The 6185-nt window shown below is 43.1% G+C and overlaps 1 pseudogene; it reads right to left on the bottom strand.

Annotated features, from left to right (window-relative positions):
- Positions 1-505: 505 nt before the first annotated feature.
- Positions 506-6185, bottom strand: part of LOC147992312 (uncharacterized) — a 117065-nt pseudogene continuing 111385 nt past the window's right edge.

Raw genomic sequence — 6185 nt, 5'->3', positions numbered from 1 at the left:
ATCACACTCTCCAGTAAAAAATGGCAGCAAATCTCGTGAGCGCTAAAGTTTCTGTTTTTTTACAGCAAGATCTCAAAGACTTTCCCCAAGTCTTCCCAAAGGTTCTACTTGGCACGAACACTAATTAAAAGCATAAAACCACATCTAAACAGAGGCTAGATGAATTATTTATTACTAAACAGAACCAAAAATCAAGAAACAAAAATAAAATTGGGTTGCCTCCCAACAAGCGCTATCGTTTAACGCCCCTAGCTAGGCATAAAAGCAAGAATAGACTAGGTATTATCATCTTTGGTATGCAATTCTTCAATGGAACACTTATAACCCTTTGGAGTCTCCTTATTTTTATTAATGATCAAACTCCTATGCTAGAAATCAAGAAATTCGTTTGTAGCAAAAGGTTCCTTAATGATATTGAAGAAGTTGAGGGTGAACACTTATTGATTTGAGATCCGCATTTTCCTTACTAGAAGATTCACCCTTATTTTAAGGAACATGCATTAATTTAGCAATCTTGGTAGTAGGAGGATTTGGAGTACTTTTAACGGATGAAAAGGTAGACCGTAAATTAGTAATGATATCCTCAAGTTTACCAATTCTTGCAAAATCTTGATCTATTCTTTCGTTAATTATAGGTTCTTTTTCTTTAAAGTTTTTCAGAGTAACCCCTACCTTAGATCCAAATTGAGTTATTTCGTTACGGATCTTTTTATCCAAATTTTCAATCAACTCCACAGAGGCAACTTTATTTTCAATAATTTCAAGCCTTTGCATCACATGTTCCAAAGTTAAAACAGTTCCATTAACCAAAAGAGGTGGAGGGCCAAACAAATCTATCATAGCATTATAAGAATCAAAAGTATGGCTACCCAAGAAATTCCCTCCGGTAATGGTATCAAGAATATATCTATTCCAAGGAGTGATGCCTACATAAAAATTACGAAGAAGAACGAAAGTGGACTGCTTCCTAGTAGATCTATTCTGAGCATTGCAAATTCTATGCCAAGCATCTTTTAGATTTTCTCCCTCCCTTTGTTTAAAATTAAGAACTTCATGATCGGGAGTACTAACAATGATAGAAGGACTAGCCATGATGACACACGGCGACACAAGAAGCAAGCGAAAAAAAGACGAGCTAGAAAAGAGAAGGGGAACGGAAAAGTGGGCGAATAAAACGGCAAGAGTGAAGTGGGGGAGAGTAAAATGAGAGGCAAATGGAAAATAATGTAATGCGAGGGATAAGAGTTTGTGATGGGTACTTGGTATGTCTTGACTTGTCGTAGATCTCCCCGGCAACGGTGCTAGAAATCCTTCTTGCTTCCTCTTGAGCATTGCGTTGGTTTTTCCTTGAAGAGGAAAGGGTGATGCAGCAAAGTAGCGTAAGTATTTCCCTCAGTTTTTGAGAACCAAGGTATCAATCCGGTAGGAGACTACACGCAAGTCCCTCGTACCTACACAAACAAATAAGAACCTCGCAACCAACACGATAAAGGGGTTGTCAATCCCTTCACGGTCACTTATGAGAGTGAGATCTGATAGAGATAATGATGATAATATAAATATTTTTGGTATTTTTATGATATAGATTGAAAGTAAAGATTGCAAAATAAACGGTGCCAGAAATAGCTTGTTGACGAGAGATTAATATAAAGGAGAATAGACTCAGGGGCCATAGGTTTCACTAGTGGCTTCTCTCAAGATAGCATAAGTATTACAGTGGGTGAACAAATTACTATCGAGCAATTGATAGAAAAGTGCATAATTATGAGAATATCTAGGCATGATCATGTATATAGGCATCACGTCCGTGACAAGTAGACCGAAACGATTCTGCATCTACTACTATTACTCCACACATCGACCGCTATCCAGCATGCATCTAGAGTATTAAGTTCATAAGAACAGAGTAACGCATTAGGCAAGATGACATGATGTAGAGGGATAAACTCAAGCAATATGATATAAACCCCATCTTTTTATCCTCGATGGAAACAATAGAATACGTGCCTTGCTGCCCCTGCTGTCACTTGGAAAGGACACCGCAAGATTGAACCCAAAGCTAAGCACTTCTGCCATTGCAAGAAAGATCAATCTACTAGGCCAAAACAAACTGATAATTTGAAGAGACTTGCAAAGATAACCAATCATACATAAAAGATTTCAGAGAAGAATCAAATATTGTTCATAGATAAACTTGATCATAAACCCACAATTCATCGGATCTCAACAAACACACCACAAAAAGAGTTACATCAGATCTCCAAGAAGATCGAGGAGAACATTGTATTGAGATCCAAAGAGAGAGAAGAAGCCATCTAGCTAATAACTATGGACCCGAAGGTCTGAAGTAAAGTACTCACACATCATCGGAGGGGCCATGGAGTTTATGTAGAGGCCCTCCGTGATCGATTCCCCCTCCGGCGGAACTGCGGAAAAGGACCCAAAATGGGATCTCTTGGGTACAGAAGGTTGCGGCGGTGGAAATAGGGTTTCATGGTGCTCCTGGATGTTTCAGGGTATATGAATATACATATATTGAAGGAAATATGCCCTAGAGGCAATGATAAAGTTATTATTTATTTCCTTATATCATGATAAATGTTTATTATTCATGCTAGAATTGTATTAACCGGAAACAGAATACTTGTGTGAATACATAGACAAACAGAGTGTCACTAGTATGCCTCTACTTGACTAGCTCGTTGATCAAAGATGGTTATGTTTCCTAGCCATAGACATGAGTTGTCATTTGATTAACGGGAACACATCATTAGGAGAATGATGTGATTGACTTGACCCATTCCGTTAGCTTAGCACTTGATCGTTTAGTATGTTGCTATTGCTTTCTTCATGACTTATATATGTTCCTATGACTATGAGATTATGCAACTCCCGTTTACTGGAGGAACACTTTTTGTGCTACCAAACGTCACAACGTAACTGGGTGATTATAAAGGTGCCCTACAGGTGTCTCCGAAGGTACATTTTGGGTTGGCGTATTTCGAGATTAGGATTTGTCACTCCGATTGTCGGAGAGGTATCTCTGGGCCCTCTCGGTAATGCACATCACTTTAGACTTGCAAGCATTGCAACTAATGAGTTAGTTGCGGGATGATGTATTACAGAACGAGTAAAGAGACTTGCCGGTAACGAGATTGAACTAGGTATTAAGATACCGACGATCGAATCTCAGGCAAGTAACATACCGATGACAAAGGGAACAACGTATGTTGTTATGCGGTCTGACCGGTAAAGATCTTCGTAGAATATGTAGGAGCCAATATGAGCATCCAGGTTCCACTATTGGTTAGTGACCGGAGACGTGTCTCGGTCATGTCTACATTGTTCTCGAACCCGTAGGGTCCGCACGCTTAACGTTACGATGACAGTTTCATTATGAGTTTATATGTTTTGATGCACTGAAGGTTGTTCCGAGTCCCGGATGTGATCACGGACATGACGAGGAGTCTCGAAATGGTCGAGACATGAAGATTGATATATTGGAAGCCTATGTTTGTGTAGGGGAACGTTGCAAAAAAACAAAATTTTTCCTACTCGTTTCACCAAGATCCATCTAGGAGTTCATCTAGCAACGAGTGATTAGATGCATCTACATACCTTTGTAGATCGCGAGCGGAAGCGTTCGAAGAACGGGGTTGATGTAGTCGAACACGACGTGATTCAAATCATCGGAGATCCTAGCACCGAACGGACGGTACCTCCGCGTTCAACACACATACAGAGCGGATGACGTCTCCTCCTTTCTTGATCCAGCAAGGGGGGAGGAGAGGTTGATGAAGATCCAGCAGCACGACGGCGTGGTGGTGGATGCAGGGCGTCACAGTAGCAGGGCTTCGCCGTGTACTACGAGGGAGAGATGTAACAGGGGAGAGGGAAGCACCAAAGGCTGAGGTATGAAGTCCTCCCTCTCCTCAACTATATATAGGAGGGCCAAGGGGGGTGGTGCGCCAGCCTAGGAGATCCAATCTCCTAGGTGCGGCAGCCAAGGGGAGGTTTCCCTCCCCCCCCCAAGGCACCTAGAGGTGCCTTCCACCATTGGGACTCTTCCCTTAAGTGGAACCCTAGGCGCATGGGCTTTTGGGGCTGGTGCCCTTGGCCCATCTAGGCCAAGGCGCACCCCCTACAGCCCATGTGCCCCCCCGGGACAGGTGGCCCCACCCGGTGGGCCCCCGGGACCCCTCCGGTGGACCCGATACAATACCGATAACCCCGAAACTTGTCTCGATGGCCGAAACAGCACTTCCTATATATAATTCTTTACCTCCGGACCATTCCGGAACTCCTCGTGACGTCCGGGATCTCATCCAGGACTCCGAACAACATTTGGGTTACTGCATACACATATCTTCACAACCCTAGCGTCACCGAACCTTAAGTGTGTAGACCCTACGGGTTCGGGAGACATGCAGACATGACCGGGACGACTCTCCGGTCAATAACCAACAGCGGGATCTGGATACCCATGTTGGCTCCCACATGCTCCACGATGATCTCATCGGATGAACCACGATGTCGAGGATTAAACAACCCCGTATACAATTCCCTTTGTTAATCGGTATGTTACTTGCCCGAGACTCGATCGTCGGTATCCCAATACCTTGTTCAGTCTCGTTACCGGCAAGTCACTTTACTCATACCGTAATGCACGATCCCGTGATCAACCACTTGGTCACCTTGAGCTCATAATGATGATGCATTACCGAGTGGGCCCAGTGATACCTCTCCGTTATATGGAGTGACAAATCCCAGTCTCGATCCGTGTCAACCCAACAGACACTTTCGGAAATACCTGTAGTGCACCTTTATAGTCACCCAGTTACGTTGTGACGTTTGATACACCCAAAGCACTCTTACGGTATCCGGGAGTTACACGATCTCATGGTCAAAGGAAAAGATACTTGACATTGGAAAAGCTCTAGCAAACGAACTACACGATCTTGTGCTATGCTTAGGATTAGGTCTTGTCCATCACATCATTCTCCTAATGATGTGATCCCGTTATCAATGACATCCAATGTCCATAGCCAGGAAACCATGACTATCTGTTGATCAACGAGCTAGTCAACTAGAGGCTTACTAGGGACATATTATGGTCTATGTATTCACACTTGTATTACGATTTCCGGATAATACAGTTATAGCATGAATAAAGACAATTATCATGAACAAAGAAATATAATAATAATACTTTTATTATTGCCTCTAGGGCATATTTCCAACAGTCTCCCACTTGCACTAGAGTTAATAATCTAGTTACATTGTGATGAATCGAACACCCATGGAATTCTGGTGTTGATCATGTTTTGCCCTAGGGAGAGGTTTAGTCAACGGATCTGCTATATTCAGGTCCGTATGTACTTTACAAATCTCTATGTCTCCATCTTGAACATTTTCACGAATGGAGTTGAAGCGACGCTTGATGTGCCTTGTCTTCTTGTGAAACCTGGGCTCCTTGGCAAGTGCAATAGCCCTAGTGTTGTCACAAAAGAGTTTGATTGGCCTCGACGCATTGGGTATGACTCCTAGGTTGTTGATGAACTCCTTCACCCATATTGCTTCATGTGCTGCCTCCGAGGCTGCCATGTACTCCGCTTCACATGTAGATCCTGCCACGATGCTCTGCTTGCAGCTGCACCAGCTCACTGCTCCACCATTCAACATATACACGTATCCGGTTTGTGACTTAGAGTCATCCAGATCTGTGTCGAAGCTAGCGTCGACGTAACCCTTTACGACGAGCTCTTCGTCACCTCCATAAACGAGAAACATTTCCTTAGTCCATTTCAGGTACTTCAGGATATTCTTGACCGCTGTCCAGTGTTCCTTGCCGGGATTACTTTGGTACCTTCCTACCAAACTTACGGCAAGGTTTACATCAGGTCTGGTACACAGCATGGCATACATAATAGAACCTATGGCTGAGGCATAGGGGATGACACTCATCTCTTCTATATCTTATGCCGTTGTCGGGCATTGAGCCGAGCTCAATTTCATACCTTGCAAAACAGGCAAGAACCCTTTCTTGGACTGATCCATTTTGAACTTCTTCAAAATCTTATCAAGGTACGTGCTTTGTGAAAGACCTATGAGGCGTCTCGATCTATCCCTATAGATCTTGATGCCTAATATATAAGCAGCTTCTCCAAGGTCCTTCATTGAAAAAC

Source organism: Triticum urartu, chromosome 1A (assembly GCF_056163025.1).
Source record: "Triticum urartu cultivar PI428250 chromosome 1A, HENAU_Tu73, whole genome shotgun sequence".
Lineage (NCBI taxonomy): Eukaryota > Viridiplantae > Streptophyta > Magnoliopsida > Poales > Poaceae > Triticum > Triticum urartu.
Note: the sequence above shows the minus strand (reverse complement) of the source record. Positions and strands in the feature narration are given on the sequence as shown.